This window comes from Phytophthora infestans, genomic scaffold (genome assembly GCF_000142945.1).
Source record: "Phytophthora infestans T30-4 supercont1.15 genomic scaffold, whole genome shotgun sequence".
NCBI lineage: Eukaryota > Oomycota > Peronosporomycetes > Peronosporales > Peronosporaceae > Phytophthora > Phytophthora infestans.
The window spans coordinates 1,153,916-1,171,703 of NW_003303744.1; positions in this window are offsets into that span (position 1 = coordinate 1,153,916).

Here is a 17,788-nt window from a genome sequence, read left to right on the forward strand (position 1 = left end):
ATGCAGTGAGTATGTCGCTTGCAGTGGAGAAGTTAGTTGTTGTTTGCATCAGTATTGAGCTGCTGGCTCGTGACGGTAGTGGCCGCCATTGGCCGGTCAAAGTCGTAGTACTGTTATTGGATTGAATCGGCAGGAAAGATACAAGCTCGGACTTGCCGGCCAGCTTTGCAATCGAGCAAGACAAGGGACGAAAAGGCAAGAAAGAAGTCTGGATTCTCAATTATTTTGTATGGAGTGATTACTGGCAGCAGTAGTTGTATGAGACTGCTGTTGACACTGAAGAGACAACCGCGGCATCGATAGCAAGCGCTTGCGGCTGCCGTCGACAGGCACAAGCAGTCGGCCGTTCGATCCTTTTGTGTGATAGGCGAGCGCGGTAGGGGTGACCTTCTATCTACCATCCCCAGCCGCCGAAGCCGCCGCCGCCGAAGCCACCCCAGCCACCCCATCCGCCGCAGCGACCCCGACCACCGCAGCCTCCCCAGCCTCCCCACGGGCCTCCCCATCCGAATCCGCCGCCGCCCCATTCCTTCTTCTTCTTCTCGTCGCCGTCTTTGTTGTCGGCATGCGTGGCCTCCTTGCCGGCAGCGTCGACGGAAGCAGTGGCCGCGGCGGGTTGCTGCAAGCTGTGCTCCGCAGCGACAGGAGCGACAGGTTCGGGCACGGCGAGAGCTCTGAGAGCCGGCTGGTAGTCGTTGGCGGACGCGACGGACGCGACGGCGACTAGCGTGGTGACGGCGAGAGTGGTGAACTTCATGGCTTTCAGTTGGTCGGCCGGTATGTCGGACGGGTCGGTACTCGCTCACTCGGTTGTGTGAAGGAAGGCAAGTTGTCGTGTGGGAGTGAGGTTGGTGGCCGGGCGGTGGCCCGTTGATGGTGGTGGTCGGTGGTGGTCTGGAGTGTGAAAAGTCTGCGGGTTTTCTGCTCGCTGGTGTGGCAGTCGACTTGTTGGTCATTTTCCGGTCGTTTCCGCTGGTCTGTAGTGATGTTGATGGATGTGGCTAGTGGCCGGTTGATATCTGCTAGACGACGGCTACGTTCTTCGATGGCGAGCGTCGAGCGCTGAACGCTGATTGTTGCTATTAATTGGACGCGGTTGCCACGGCGTAGGCAGAGCAGGCGCACCACCGCCAGTGGCCATGAAGTCCGAAGTCGACCGTCGTGATGCAGTGGGTATGCCGCTTGCAGTGAAGAAGTTAGTTGTTGTTTGCATCAGTATTGGGCTGCTGGTTCGTGACGGTAGTGGCCGCCATTGGCCGGTCAAAGTCGTAGTACTGTTATTGGATTGAATCGGCAGGAAAGATACAAGCTCGGACTTGCCGGCCAGCTTTGCAATCGAGCAAGACAAGGGACGAAAAGGCAAGAAAGAAGTCTGGATTCTCAATTATTTTGTATGGAGTGATTACTGGCAGCAGTAGTTGTATGAGACTGCTGTTGACACTCGAGATACAACCGCGGCATCGATTGCAAGCGCTTGCGGCTGCCGTCGACAGGCACAAGCAGCCGATCGGTCGATCCTTTTGTGTGATAGGCGAGCGCGGTGGTGGTGACCTTCTATCTACCATCCCCAGCCGCCGAAGCCGCCGCCGCCGAAGCCACCCCAGCCACCTCATCCGCCGCAGCGACCCCAACCACCGCAGCCTCCCCAGCCTCCCCACGGGCCTCCCCATCCGAATCCGCCGCCGCCCCATTCCTTCTTCTTCTTCTCGTCGCCGTCTTTGTTGTCGGCATGCGTGGCCTCCTTGCCTGCAGCGTCGACGGAAGCAGTGGCCGCGGCGGGTTGCTGCACGTTGTGCTCCGCAGCGACAGGAGCGACAGGTTTTGGGCACGGCGAGAGCTCTGAGAGCCGGCTGGTAGTCGCTGGCGGACGCGACGGACGCGACGGCGACTAGCGTGGTGACGGCGAGAGTGGTGAACTTCATGGCTTTCAGTTGGTCGGCCGGTATGTCGGACGGGTCGGTACTCGCTCACTCGGTTGTGCGAAGGAAGGCAAGTTGTCGTGTGGGAGTGAGGTTGGTGACCGGGCGGTGGCCCGTTGATGGTGGTGGTCGGTGGTGGTCTGGAGTGTGAAAAGTCTGCGGGTTTTCTGCTCGCTGGTGTGGCAGTCGACTTGTTGTTCATTTTCCGGTCGTTTCCGCTGGTCTGTAGTGATGTTGATGGATGTGGCTAGTGGCCGGTTGATATCTGCTAGACGGCGGCTACGTTCTTCGATGGCGAGCGTCGAGCGTCGAGCGCTGAACGCTGATTGTTGCTATTAATTGGACGCGGTTGCCACGGCGTAGGCAGAGCGAGCGCACCACCGCCAGTGGCCATGAAGTCCGAAGTCGACCGTCGTGATGCAGTGGGTATGCCGCTTGCAGTGAAGAAGTTAGTTGTTGTTTGCATCAGTATTGGGCTGCTGGTTCGTGACGGTAGTGGCCGCCATTGGCCGGTCAAAGTCGTAGTACTGTTATTGGATTGAATCGGCAGGAAAGATACAAGCTCGGACTTGCCGGCCAGCTTTGCAATCGAGCAAGACAAGGGACGAAAAGGCAAGAAAGAAGTCTGGATTCTCAATTATTTTGTATGAAGTGATTACTAGCAGCAGTAGCTGTATGAGACTGCTGTTGACACTCGAGAGACAACCGCGACATCGATAGCAAGCGCTTGCGGCTGCCGTCGACAGGCACAAGCAGCCGATCGGTCGATCCTTTTGTGTGATAGGCGAGCGCGGTAGGGGTGACCTTCTATCTACCATCCCCAGCCGCCGAAGCCGCCGCCGCCGAAGCCACCCCAGCCACCCCATCCGCCGCAGCGACCCCAACCACCGCAGCCTCCCCACGGGCCTCCCCACGGGCCTCCCCATCCGAATCCGCCGCCGCCCCATTCCTTCTTCTTCTTCTCGTCGCCGTCTTTGTTGTCGGCATGCGTGGCCTCCTTGCCGGCAGCGTCGACGGAAGCAGTGGCCGCGGCGGGTTGCTGCACGATGTGCTCCGCAGTGACAGGAGCGACAGGTTCGGGCACGGCGAGAGCTCTGAGAGCCGGCTGGTAGTCGTTGGCGGACGCGACGGACGCGACGGCGACTAGCGTGGTGACGGCGAGAGTGGTGAACTTCATGGCTTTCAGTTGGTCGGCCGGTATGTCGGACGGGTCGGTACTCGCTCACTCGGTTGTGTGAAGGAAGGCAAGTTGTCGTGTGGGAGTGAGGTTGGTGGCCGGGCGGTGGCCCGTTGATGGTGGTGGTCGGTGGTGGTCTGGAGTGTGAAAAGTCTGCGGGTTTTCTGCTCGCTGGTGTGGCAGTCGACTTGTTGGTCATTTTCCGGTCGTTTCCGCTGGTCTGTAGTGATGTTGATGGATGTGGCTAGTGGCCGGTTGATACCTGCTAGACGGCGGCTACGTTCTTCGACGGCGAGCGTCGAGCGTTGAACGCTGATTGTTGCTATTAATTGGACGCGGTTGCCACGGCGTAGGCAGAGCAGGCGCACCACCGCCAGTGGCCATGAAGTTCGAAGTCGACCGTCGTGATGCAGTGGGTATGCCGCTTGCAGTGGAGAAGTTAGTTGTTGTTTGCATCAGTATTGGGCTGCTGGTTCGTGACGGTAGTGGCCGCCATTGGCCGGTCAAAGTCGTAGTACTGTTATTGGATTGAATCGGCAGGAAAGATACAAGCTCGGACTTGCCGGCCAGCTTTGCAATCGAGCAAGACAAGGGACGAAAAGGCAAGAAAGAAGTCTGGATTCTCAATTATTTTGTATGGAGTGATTACTAGCAGCAGTAGCTGTATGAGACTGCTGTTGACACTCGAGAGACAACCGCGGCATCGATTGCAAGCGCTTGCGGCTGCCGTCGACAGGCACAAGCAGTCGGCCGTTCGATCCTTTTGTGTGATAGGCGAGCGCGGTGGTGGTGACCTTCTATCTACCATCCCCAGCCGCCGAAGCCGCCGCCGCCGAAGCCACCCCAGCCACCCCATCCGCCGCAGCGACCCCAACCACCGCAGCCTCCCCAGCCTCCCCACGGGCCTCCCCATCCGAATCCGCCGCCGCCCCATTCCTTCTTCTTCTTCTCGTCGCCGTCTTTGTTGTCGGCATGCGTGGCCTCCTTGCCGACAGCGTCGACGGAAGCAGTGGCCGCGGCGGGTTGCTGCACGTTGTGCTCCGCAGTGACAGGAGCGACAGGTTCGGGCACGGCGAGAGCTCTGAGAGCCGGCTGGTAGTCGTTGGCGGACGCGACGGACGCGACGGCGACTAGCGTGGTGACGGCGAGAGTGGTGAACTTCATGGCTTTCAGTTGGTCGGCCGGTATGTCGGACGGGTCGGTACTCGCTCACTCGGTTGTGTGAAGGAAGGCAAGTTGTCGTGTGGGAGTGAGGTTGGTGGCCGGGCGGTGGCCCGTTGATGGTGGTGGTCGGTGGTGGTCTGGAGTGTGAAAAGTCTGCGGGTTTTCTGGTCGCTGGTGTGGCAGTCGACTTGTTGGTCATTTTCCGGTCGTTTCCGCTGGTCTGTAGTGATGTTGATGGATGTGGCTAGTGGCCGGTTGATACCTGCTAGACGGCGGCTACGTTCTTCGATGGCGAGCGTCGAGCGTCGAGCGCTGAACGCTGATTGTTGCTATTAATTGGACGCGGTTGCCACGGCGTAGGCAGAGCAGGCGCACCACCGCCAGTGGCCATGAAGCTCGAAGTCGACCGTCGTGATGCAGAGGGTATGCCGCTTGCAGTGGAGAAGTTAGTTGTTGTTTGCATCGGTATTGGGCTGCTGGTTCGTGACGGTAGTGGCCGCCATTGGCCGGTCAAAGTCGTAGTACTGTTATTGGATTGAATCGGCAGGAAAGATACAAGCTCGGACTTGCCGGCCAGCTTTGCAATCGAGCAAGACAAGGGACGAAAAGGCAAGAAAGAAGTCTGGATTCTCAATTATTTTGTATGGAGTGATTACTAGCAGCAGTAGCTGTATGAGACTGCTGTTGACACTCGAGAGACAACCGCGGCATCGATTGCAAGCGCTTGCGGCTGCCGTCGACAGGCACAAGCAGCCGGTCGGTCGATACGTTTGCGTGAGAGGTGAGCGCGGTAGTGGTGACCTTCTATCTACCATCCCCAGCCGCCGAAGCCGCCGCCGCCGAAGCCACCCCAGCCACCCCATCCGCCGCAGCGACCCCAGCCACCGCAGCCTCCCCAGCCTCCCCACGGGCCTCCCCATCCGAATCCGCCGCCGCCCCATTCCTTCTTCTTCTTCTCGTCGCCGTCTTTGTTGTCGGCATGCGTGGCCTCCTTGCCGGCAGCGTCGACGGAAGCAGTGGCCGCGGCGGGTTGCTGCACGTTGTGCTCCGCAGTGACAGGAGCGACAGGTTCGGGCACGGCGAGAGCTCTGAGAGCCGGCTGGTAGTCGTTGGCGGACGCGACGGACGCGACGGCGACTAGCGTGGTGACGGCGAGAGTGGTGAACTTCATGGCTTTCAGTTGGTCGGCCGGTATGTCGGACGGGTCGGTACTCGCTCACTCGGTTGTGTGAAGGAAGGCAAGTTGTCGTGTGGGAGTGAGGTTGGTGGCCGGGCGGTGGCCCGTTGATGGTGGTGGTCGGTGGTGGTCTGGAGTGTGAAAAGTCTGCGGGTTTTCTGCTCGCTGGTGTGGCAGTCGACTTGTTGGTCATTTTCCGGTCGTTTCCGCTGGTCTGTAGTGATGTTGATGGATGTGGCTAGTGATCTGCTAGACGGCGGCTACGTTCTTCGATGGCGAGCGTCGAGCGTCGAGCGCTGAACGCTGATTGTTGCTTTTAATTGGACGCGGTTGCCACAGAGCAGGCGCACCACCGCCAGTGGCCATGAAGTCCGAAGTCGACCGTCGTGATGCAGTGAGTATGTCGCTTGCAGTGGAGAAGTTAGTTGTTGTTTGCATCTGTATTGAGCTGCTGGCTCGTGACGGTAGTGGCCGCCATTGGCCGGTCAAAGTCGTAGTACTGTTATTGGATTGAATCGGCAGGAAAGATACAAGCTCGGACTTGCCGGCCAGCTTTGCAATCGAGCAAGACAAGGGACGAAAAGGCAAGAAAGAAGTCTGGATTCTCAATTATTTTGTATGGAGTGATTACTGGCAGCAGTAGCTGTATGAGACTGCTGTTGGCACTGAAGAGACAACCGCGGCATCGATAGCAAGCGCTTGCGGCTGCCGTCGACTGGCACAAGCAGTCGGCCGTTCGATCCTTTTGTGTGATAGGCGAGCGCGGTGGTGGTGACCTTCTATCTACCATCCCCAGCCGCCGAAGCCGCCGCCGCCGAAGCCACCCCAGCCACCCCATCCGCCGCAGCGACCCCAACCACCGCAGCCTCCCCACGGGCCTCCCCACGGGCCTCCCCATCCGAATCCGCCGCCGCCCCATTCCTTCTTCTTCTTCTCGTCGCCGTCTTTGTTGTCGGCATGCGTGGCTTTCTTGCCGGCAGCGTCGACGGAAGCAGTGGCCGCGGCGGGTTGCTGCACGTTGTGCTCCGCAGTGACAGGAGCGACAGGTTCGGGCACGGCGAGAGCTCTGAGAGCCGGCTGGTAGTCGTTGGCGGACGCGACGGACGCGACGGCGACTAGCGTGGTGACGGCGAGAGTGGTGAACTTCATGGCTTTCAGTTGGTCGGCCGGTATGTCGGACGGGTCGGTACTCGCTCACTCGGTTGTGTGAAGGAAGGCAAGTTGTCGTGTGGGAGTGAGGTTGGTGGCCGGGCGGTGGCCCGTTGATGGTGGTGGTCGGTGGTGGTCTGGAGTGTGAAAAGTCTGCGGGTTTTCTGCTCGCTGGTGTGGCAGTCGACTTGTTGGTCATTTTCCGGTCGTTTCCGCTGGTCTGTAGTGATGTTGATGGATGTGGCTAGTGGCCGGTTGATACCTGCTAGACGGCGGCTACGTTCTTCGACGGCGAGCGTCGAGCGTTGAACGCTGATTGTTGCTATTAATTGGACGCGGTTGCCACGGCGTAGGCAGAGCAGGCGCACCACCGCCAGTGGCCATGAAGTTCGAAGTCGACCGTCGTGATGCAGTGGGTATGCCGCTTGCAGTGGAGAAGTTAGTTGTTGTTTGCATCAGTATTGGGCTGCTGGTTCGTGACGGTAGTGGCCGCCATTGGCCGGTCAAAGTCGTAGTACTGTTATTGGATTGAATCGGCAGGAAAGATACAAGCTCGGACTTGCCGGCCAGCTTTGCAATCGAGCAAGACAAGGGACGAAAAGGCAAGAAAGAAGTCTGGATTCTCAATTATTTTGTATGGAGTGATTACTAGCAGCAGTAGTTGTATGAGACTGCTGTTGACACTCGAGAGACAACCGCGGCATCGATTGCAAGCGCTTGCGGGCTGCCGTCGACAGGCACAAGCAGTCGGCCGTTCGATCCTTTTGTGTGATAGGCGAGCGCGGTGGTGGTGACCTTCTATCTACCATCCGCAGCGCCGAAGCCGCCGGCCGCCGAAGCCGCCGCCGCCGAAGCCACCCCAGCCACCCCATCCGCCGCAGCGACCCCAACCACCGCAGCCTCCCCAGCCTCCCCACGGGCCTCCCCATCCGAATCCGCCGCCGCCCCATTCCTTCTTCTTCTTCTCGTCGCCGTCTTTGTTGTCGGCATGCGTGGCCTCCTTGCCGGCAGCGTCGACGGAAGCAGTGGCCGCGGCGGGTTGCTGCACGTTGTGCTCCGCAGTGACAGGAGCGACAGGTTCGGGCACGGCGAGAGCTCTGAGAGCCGGCTGGTAGTCGTTGGCGGACGCGACGGACGCGACGGCGACTAGCGTGGTGACGGCGAGAGTGGTGAACTTCATGGCTTTCAGTTGGTCGGCCGGTATGTCGGACGGGTCGGTACTCGCTCACTCGGTTGTGCGAAGGAAGGCAAGTTGTCGTGTGGGAGTGAGGTTGGTGGCCGGGCGGTGGCCCGTTGATGGTGGTGGTCGGTGGTGGTCTGGAGTGTGAAAAGTCTGCGGGTTTTCTGCTCGCTGGTGTGGCAGTCGACTTGTTGTTCATTTTCCGGTCGTTTTCGCTGGTCTGTAGTGATGTTGATGGATGTGGCTAGTGGCCGGTTGATATCTGCTAGACGGCGGCTACGTTCTTCGATGGCGAGCGTCGAGCGTCGAGCGCTGAACGCTGATTGTTGCTATTAATTGGACGCGGTTGCCACGGCGTAGGCAGAGCAGGCGCACCACCGCCAGTGGCCATGATGTTCGAAGTCGACCGTCGTGATGCAGTGGGTATGCCGCTTGCAGTGGAGAAGTTAGTTGTTGTTTGCATCAGTATTGGGCTGCTGGTTCGTGACGGTAGTGGCCGCCATTGGCCGGTCAAAGTCGTAGTACTGTTATTGGATTGAATCGGCAGGAAAGATACAAGCTCGGACTTGCCGGCCAGCTTTGCAATCGAGCAAGACAAGGGACGAAAAGGCAAGAAAGAAGTCTGGATTCTCAATTATTTTGTATGAAGTGATTACTAGCAGCAGTAGCTGTATGAGACTGCTGTTGACACTCGAGAGACAACCGCGGCATCGATAGCAAGCGCTTGCGGCTGCCGTCGACAGGCACAAGCAGTCGTCCGTTCGATCCTTTTGTGTGATAGGCGAGCGCGGTGGTGGTGACCTTCTATCTACCATCCCCAGCCGCCGAAGCCGCCCGCCGCAGAAGCCACCTCAGCCACCGCATCCGCCGCAGCGACCGCAACCACCGCAGCCTCCCGAGCCTCCCCACGGGCCTCCCCATCCGAATCCGCCGCCGCCCCATTCCTTCTTCTTCTTCTCGTCGCCGTCTTTGTTGTCGGCATGCGTGGCCTCCTTGCCGGCAGCGTCGACGGAAGCAGTGGCCGCGGCGGGTTGCTGCACGTTGTGCTCCGCAGTGACAGGTGCGACAGGTTCGGGCACGGCGAGAGCTCTGAGAGCCGGCTGGTAGTCGCTGGCGGACGCGACGGACGCGACGGCGACTAGCGTGGTGACGGCGAGAGTGGTGAACTTCATGGCTTTCAGTTGGTCGGCCGGTATGTCGGACGGGTCGGTACTCGCTCACTCGGTTGTGTGAAGGAAGGCAAGTTGTCGTGTGGGAGTGAGGTTGGTGGCCGGGTGGTGGCCCGTTGATGGTGGTGGTCGGTGGTGGTCTGGAATGTGAAAAGTCTGCGGGTTTTCTGCTCGCTGGTGTGGCAGTCGACTTGTTGGTCATTTTCCGGTCGTTTCCGCTGGTCTGTAGTGATGTTGATGGATGTGGCTAGTGGCCGGTTGATATCTGCTAGACGGCGGCTACGTTCTTCGATGGCGAGCGTCGAGCGTCGAGCGCTGAACGCTGATTGTTGCTATTAATTGGACGCGGTTGCCACAGAGCAGGCGCACCACCGCCAGTGGCCATGAAGTTCGAAGTCGGCCATCGTGATGCAGTGAGTATGTCGCTTGCAGTGGAGAAGTTAGTTGTTGTTTGCATCAGTATTGAGCTGCTGGCTCGTGACGGTAGTGGCCGCCATTGGCCGGTCAAAGTCGTAGTACTGTTATTGGATTGAATCGGCAGGAAAGATCTAGCCGACCAGCTTTGCAATCGAGCAAGACAAGAAGACGAGGGACGAAACAGGCAAGAAAGTAAGTCTGGATTCTCAATTATTTTGTATGGGAGTGATTACTAGCAGCAGTAGCTGTATGAGACTGCTGTTGACACTCGAGAGACAACCGCGGCATCGATAGCAAGCGCTTGCGGCTGCCGTCGACACGCACAAGCAGTCGGCCGTTCGATCCTTTTGTGTGATAGGCGAGCGCGGTGGTGGTGACCTTCTATCTACCATCCCCAGCCGCCGAAGCCGCCGCCGCCGAAGCCGCCGCCGCCGAAGCCACCCCAGCCACCCCATCCGCCGCAGCGACCCCAGCCACCGCAGCCTCCCCAGCCTCCCCACGGGCCTCCCCATCCGAATCCGCCGCCGCCCCATTCCTTCTTCTTCTTCTCGTCGCCGTCTTTGTTGTCGGCATGCGTGGCCTCCTTGCCGGCAGCGTCGACGGAAGCAGTGGCCGCGGCGGGTTGCTGCAAGCTGTGCTCCGCAGCGACAGGAGCGACAGGTTCGGACACGGCGAGAGCTCTGAGAGCCGGCTGGTAGTCGTTGGCGGACGCGACGGACGCGACGGCGACTAGCGTGGTGACGGCGAGAGTGGTGAACTTCATGGCTTTCAGTTGGTCGGCCGGTATGTCGGACGGGTCGGTACTCGCTCACTCGGTTGTGTGAAGGAAGGCAAGTTGTCGTGTGGGAGTGAGGTTGGTGACCGGGCGGTGGCCCGTTGATGGTGGTGGTCGGTGGTGGTCTGGAGTGTGAAAAGTCTGCGGGTTTTCTGCTCGCTGGTGTGGCAGTCGACTTGTTGGTCATTTTCCGGTCGTTTCCGCTGGTCTGTAGTGATGTTGATGGATGTGGCTAGTGGCCGGTTGATATCTGCTAGACGGCGGCTACGTTCTTCGATGGCGAGCGTCGAGCGTCGAGCGCTGAACGCTGATTGTTGCTATTAATTGGACGCGGTTGCCACGGCGTAGGCAGAGCAGGCGCACCACCGCCAGTGGCCATGAAGCTCGAAGTCGACCGTCGTGATGCAGTGGGTATGCCGCTTGCAGTGGAGAAGTTAGTTGTTGTTTGCATCAGTATTGGGCTGCTGGTTCGTGACGGTAGTGGCCGCCATTGGCCGGTCAAAGTCGTAGTACTGTTATTGGATTGAATCGGCAGGAAAGATACAAGCTCGGACTTGCCGGCCAGCTTTGCAATCGAGCAAGACAAGGGACGAAAAGGCAAGAAAGAAGTCTGGATTCTCAATTATTTTGTATGGAGTGATTACTAGCAGCAGTAGTTGTATGAGACTGCTGTTGACACTCGAGAGACAACCGCGGCATCGATTGCAAGCGCTTGCGGCTGCCGTCGACAGGCACAAGCAGCCGATCGGTCGATCCTTTTGTGTGATAGGCGAGCGCGGTGGTGGTGACCTTCTATCTACCATCCCCAGCCGCCGAAGCCGCCGCCGCCGAAGCCGCCGCCACCGAAGCCACCCCAGCCACCCCATCCGCCGCAGCGACCCCAGCCACCGCAGCCTCCCCAGCCTCCCCACGGGCCTCCCCATCCGAATCCGCCGCCGCCCCATTCCTTCTTCTTCTCGTCGCCGTCTTTGTTGTCGGCATGCGTGGCCTCCTTGCCGACAGCGTCGACGGAAGCAGTGGCCGCGGCGGGTTGCTGCAAGCTGTGCTCCGCAGCGACAGGAGCGACAGGTTCGGACACGGCGAGAGCTCTGAGAGCCGGCTGGTAGTCGTTGGCGGACGCGACGGACGCGACGGCGACTAGCGTGGTGACGGCGAGAGTGGTGAACTTCATGGCTTTCAGTTGGTCGGCCGGTATGTCGGACGGGTCGGTACTCGCTCACTCGGTTGTGCGAAGGAAGGCAAGTTGTCGTGTGGGAGTGAGGTTGGTGGCCGGGCGGTGGCCCGTTGATGGTGGTGGTCGGTGGTGGTCTGGAGTGTGAAAAGTCTGCGGGTTTTCTGCTCGCTGGTGTGGCTGTCTACTTGTTGGTCATTTCTCGGTCGTTTCCGCTGGTCTGTAGTGATGTTGATGGATGTGACTAGTGACCGGTTGATATCTGCTAGACGACAGCTACGTTCTTCGACGGCAAGCGTCGAGCGTTGAGCGCTGATTGTTGCTATTAATTGGACGCGGTTGCCACAGAGCAGGCGCACCAGCCGCCAGTGGCCATGAAGTTCGAAGTCGACCGTCGTGATGCAGTGGGTATGCCGCTTGCAGTGGAGAAGTTAGTTGTTGTTTGCATCAGTATTGGGCTGCTGGTTCGTGACGGTAGTGGCCGCCATTGGCCGGTCAAAGTCGTAGTACTGTTATTGGATTGAATCGGCAGGAAAGATACAAGCTCGGACTTGCCGGCCAGCTTTGCAATCGAGCAAGACAAGGGACGAAAAGGCAAGAAAGAAGTCTGGATTCTCAATAATTTTGTATGGAGTGATTACTAGCAGCAGTAGTTGTATGAGACTGCTGTTGGCACTGAAGAGACAACCGCGGCATCGATAGCAAGCGCTTGCGGCTGCCGTCGACAGGCACAAGCAGCCGAACGGTCGATCCTTTTGTGTGATAGGCGAGCGCGGTGGTGGTGACCTTCTATCTACCATCCCCAGCCGCCGAAGCCGCTGCCGCCGAAGCCACCCCAGCCACCCCATCCGCCGCAGCGACCCCAGCCACCGCAGCCTCCCCAGCCTCCCCACGGGCCTCCCCATCCGAATCCGCCGCCGCCCCATTCCTTCTTCTTCTTCTCGTCGCCGTCTTTGTTGTCGGCATGCGTGGCCTCCTTGCCGGCAGCGTCGACGGAAGCAGTGGCCGCGGCGGGTTGCTGCACGTTGTGCTCCGCAGTGACAGGAGCGACAGGTTCGGGCACGGCGAGAGCTCTGAGAGCCGGCTGGTAATCCTTGGCGGACGCGACGGACGCGACGGCGACTAGCGTGGGGACGGCGAGAGTGGTGAACTTCATGGCTTTCAGTTGGTCCGCCGGTATGTCGGACGGGTCGGTACTCGCTCACTCGGTTGTGTGAAGGAATGCAAGTTGTCGTGTGGGAGTGAGGTTGGTGGCCGGGCGGTGGCCCGTTGATGGTGGTGGTCGGTGGTGGTCTGGAGTGTGAAAAGTCTGCGGGTTTTCTGGTCGCTGGTGTGGCAGTCGACTTGTTGGTCATTTTCCGGTCGTTTCCGCTGGTCTGTAGTGATGTTGATGGATGTGGCTAGTGGCCGGTTGATACCTGCGAGACGGCGGCTACGTTCTTCGACGGCGAGCGTCGAGCGTTGAACGCTGATTGTTGCTATTAATTGGACGCGGTTGCCACGGCGTAGGCAGAGCAGGCGCACCACCGCCAGTGGCCATGAAGTTCGAAGTCGACCGTCGTGATGCAGTGGGTATGCCGCTTGCAGTGGAGAAGTTAGTTGTTGTTTGCATCAGTATTGGGCTGCTGGTTCGTGACGGTAGTGGCCGCCATTGGCCGGTCAAAGTCGTAGTACTGTTATTGGATTGAATCGGCAGGAAAGATACAAGCTCGGACTTGCCGGCCAGCTTTGCAATCGAGCAAGACAAGGGACGAAAAGGCAAGAAAGAAGTCTGGATTCTCAATTATTTTGTATGGAGTGATTACTAGCAGCAGTAGCTGTATGAGACTGCTGTTGACACTCGAGAGACAACCGCGGCATCGATTGCAAGCGCTTGCGGCTGCCGTCGACAGGCACAAGCAGTCGGCCGTTCGATCCTTTTGTGTGATAGGCGAGCGCGGTGGTGGTGACCTTCTATCTACCATCCCCATCCGCCGCAGCGACCCCAGCCACCGCAGCCTCCCCAGCCTCCCCACGGGCCTCCCCATCCGAATCCGCCGCCGCCCCATTCCTTCTTCTTCTTCTCGTCGCCGTCTTTGTTGTCGGCATGCGTGGCCTCCTTGCCGGCAGCGTCGACGGAAGCAGTGGCCGCGGCGGGTTGCTGCACGCTGTGCTCCACAGCGACAGGAGCGACAGGTTCGGGCACGGCGAGAGCTCTGAGAGCCGGCTGGTAGTCGTTGGCGGACGCGACGGACGCGACGGCGACTAGCGTGGTGACGGCGAGAGTGGTGAACTTCATGGCTTTCAGTTGGTCGGGCGGTATGTCGGACGGGTCGGTACTCGCTCACTCGGTTGTGTGAAAGAAAGGCAAGTTGTCGTGTGGGAGTGAGGTTGGTGACCCGGCGGTGGCCCGTTGATGGTGGTGGTCGGTGGTAGTCTGGAGTGTGAAAAGTCTGCGGGTTTTCTGCTCGCTGGTGTGGCTGTCTACTTGCTGGTCATTTTCCGATCGTGTCCGCTGGTCTGTAGTGATGTTGATGGATGTGGCTAGTGGCCGGTTGATATCTGCTAGACGGCGGCTACGTTCTTTCGACGGCGAGCGTCGAGCGCTGAACGCTGATTGTTGCTATTAATTGGACGCGGTTGCCACGGCGTAGGCAGAGCAGGCGCACCACCGCCAGTGGCCATGAAGTCCGAAGTCGACCGTCGTGATGCAGTGGGTATGCCGCTTGCAGTGGAGAAGTTAGTTGTTGTTTGCATCAGTATTGGGCTGCTGGTTCGTGACGGTAGTGGCCGCCATTGGCCGGTCAAAGTCGTAGTACTGTTATTGGATTGAATCGGCAGGAAAGATACAAGCTCGGACTTGCCGGCCAGCTTTGCAATCGAGCAAGACAAGGGACGAAAAGGCAAGAAAGAAGTCTGGATTCTCAATTATTTTGTATGGAGTGATTACTAGCAGCAGTAGTTGTATGAGACTGCTGTTGACACTCGAGAGACAACCGCGGCATCGATTGCAAGCGCTTGCGGTTGCCGTTGACAGGCACAAGCAGCCGATCGGTCGATCCTTTTGTGTGATAGGCGAGCGCGGTGGTGGTGACCTTCTATCTACCATCCCCAGCCGCCGAAGCCGCCGCCGCCGAAGCCACCCCAGCCACCCCATCCGCCGCAGCGACCCCAACCACCGCAGCCTCCCCAGCCTCCCCACGGGCCTCCCCATCCGAATCCGCCGCCGCCCCATTCCTTCTTCTTCTTCTCGTCGCCGTCTTTGTTGTCGGGATGCGTGGCCTCCTTGCCGGCAGCGTCGACGGAAGCAGTGGCCGCGGCGGGTTGCTGCACGCTGTGCTCCACAGCGACAGGAGCGACAGGTTCGGGCACGGCGAGAGCTCTGAGAGCCGGCTGGTAGTCGTTGGCGGACGCGACGGACGCGACGGCGACTAGCGTGGTGACGGCGAGAGTGGTGAACTTCATGGCTTTCAGTTGGTCGGCCGGTATGTCGGACGGGTCGGTACTCGCTCACTCGGTTGTGTGAAGGAAGGCAAGTTGTCGTGTGGGAGTGAGGTTGGTGGCCGGGCGGTGGCCCGTTGATGGTGGTGGTCGGTGGTGGTCTGGAGTGTGAAAAGTCTGCGGGTTTTCTGCTCGCTGGTGTGGCAGTCGACTTGTTGGTCATTTTCCGGTCGTTTCCGCTGGTCTGTAGTGATGTTGATGGATGTGGCTAGTGGCCGGTTGATACCTGCTAGACGGCGGCTACGTTCTTCGACGGCGAGCGTCGAGCGTTGAACGCTGATTGTTGCTATTAATTGGACGCGGTTGCCACAGAGCAGGCGCACCACCGCCAGTGGCCATGAAGTTCGAAGTCGACCGTCGTGATGCAGTGGGTATGCCGCTTGCAGTGGAGAAGTTAGTTGTTGTTTGCATCAGTATTGGGCTGCTGGTTCGTGACGGTAGTGGCCGCCATTGGCCGGTCAAAGTCGTAGTACTGTTATTGGATTGAATCGGCAGGAAAGATACAAGCTCGGACTTGCCGGCCAGCTTTGCAATCGAGCAAGACAAGGGACGAAAAGGCAAGAAAGTAAAAAAAAAAAAAAAAAAAGTAGTCTGTCTGGATTCTCAATTATTTTGTATGGAGTGATTACTAGCAGCAGTAGTTGTATGAGACTGCTGTTGACACTCGAGAGACAACCGCGGCATCGATTGCAAGCGCTTGCGGCTGCCGTCGACAGGCACAAGCAGCCGATCGGTCGATCCTTTTGTGTGATAGGCGAGCGCGGTGGTGGTGACCTTCTATCTACCATCCCCAGCCGCCGAAGCCGCCGCCGCCGAAGCCACCCCAGCCACCCCATCCGCCGCAGCGACCCCAGCCACCGCAGCCTCCCCAGCCTCCCCACGGGCCTCCCCATCCGAATCCGCCGCCGCCCCATTCCTTCTTCTTCTTCTCGTCGCCGTCTTTGTTGTCGGCATGCGTGGCCTCCTTGCCGGCAGCGTCGACGGAAGCAGTGGCCGCGGCGGGTTGCTGCACGTTGTGCTCCGCAGTGACAGGAGCGACAGGTTCGGGCACGGCGAGAGCTCTGAGAGCCGGCTGGTAGTCGTTGGCGGACGCGACGGACGCGACGGCGACTAGCGTGGTGACGGCGAGAGTGGTGAACTTCATGGCTTTCAGTTGGTCGGCCGGTATGTCGGACGGGTCGGTACTCGCTCACTCGGTTGTGTGAAGGAAGGCAAGTTGTCGTGTGGGAGTGAGGTTGGTGACCGGGCGGTGGCCCGTTGATGGTGGTGGTCGGTGGTGGTCTGGAGTGTGAAAAGTCTGCGGGTTTTCTGCTCGCTGGTGTGGCAGTCGACTTGTTGGTCATTTTCCGGTCGTTTCCGCTGGTCTGTAGTGATGTTGATGGATGTGGCTAGTGGCCGGTTGATATCTGCTAGACGGCGGCTACGTTCTTCGACGGCGAGCGTCGAGCGTCGAGCGCTGATTGTTGCTATTAATTGGACGCGGTTGCCACGGCGTAGGCAGAGCAGGCGCACCACCGCCAGTGGCCATGAAGCTCGAAGTCGACCGTCGTGATGCAGTGGGTATGCCGCTTGCAGTGGAGAAGTTAGTTGTTGTTTGCATCAGTATTGGGCTGCTGGTTCGTGACGGTAGTGGCCGCCATTGGCCGGTCATGGATTGAATCGGCAGAAAAGATACAAGCTCGGACTTGCCGGCCAGCTTTGCAATCGAGCAAGACAAGGGACGAAAAGGCGAGAAAGAAGTCTGGATTCTCAATTATTTTGTATGGAGTGATTACTAGCAGCAGTAGCTGTATGAGACTGCTGTTGGCACTGAAGAGACAACCGCGGCATCGATAGCAAGCGCTTGCGGCTGCCGTCGACAGGCACAAGCAGTCGGCCGTTCGATCCTTTTGTGTGATAGGCGAGCGCGGTGGTGGTGACCTTCTATCTACCATCCCCAGCCGCCGAAGCCGCCGCCGCCGAAGCCACCCCAGCCACCCCATCCGCCGCAGCGACCCCAACCACCGCAGCCTCCCCAGCCTCCCCACGGGCCTTCCCATCCGAATCCGCCGCCGTTCCATTCCTTCTTCTTCTTCTCGTCGCCGTCTTTGTTGTCGGCATGCGTGGCCTCCTTGCCGGCAGCGTCGACGGAAGCAGTGGCCGCGGCGGGTTGCTGCACGTTGTGCTCCGCAGTGACAGGAGCGACAGGTTCGGGCACGGCGAGAGCTCTGAGAGCCGGCTGGTAGTCGTTGGCGGACGCGACGGACGCGACGGCGACTAGCGTGGTGACGGCGAGAGTGGTGAACTTCATGGCTTTCAGTTGGTCGGCCGGTATGTCGGACGGGTCGGTACTCGCTCACTCGGTTGTGTGAAGGAAGGCAAGTTGTCGTGTGGGAGTGAGGTTGGTGGCCGGGTGGTGGCCCGTTGATGGTGGTGGTCGGTGGTGGTCTGGAATGTGAAAAGTCTGCGGGTTTTCTGCTCGCTGGTGTGGCAGTCGACTTGTTGGTCATTTTCCGGTCGTTTCCGCTGGTCTGTAGTGATGTTGATGGATGTGGCTAGTGGCCGGTTGATATCTGCTAGACGGCGGCTACGTTCTTCGATGGCGAGCGTCGAGCGTTGAACGCTGATTGTTGCTATTAATTGGACGCGGTTGCCACGGCGTAGGCAGAGCAGGCGCACCACCGCCAGTGGCCATGAAGCTCGAAGTCGACCGTCGTGATGCAGTGGGTATGCCGCTTGCAGTGGAGAAGTTAGTTGTTGTTTGCATCGGTATTGGGCTGCTGGTTCGTGACGGTAGTGGCCGTCATTGGCCGAGTCAAAGTCGTAGTACTGTTATTGGATTGAATCGGCAGGAAAGATACAAGCTCGGACTTGCCAGCCAGCTTTGCAATCGAGCAAGACAAGGGACGAATAGGCAAGAAAGAAGCCTGGCTTTTTAATTATTTTGTATGGAGTGATTACTAGCAGCAGTAGTTGTATGAGACTGCTGTTGGCACTGGAGAGACAACCGCGGCATCGATTGCAAGCGCTT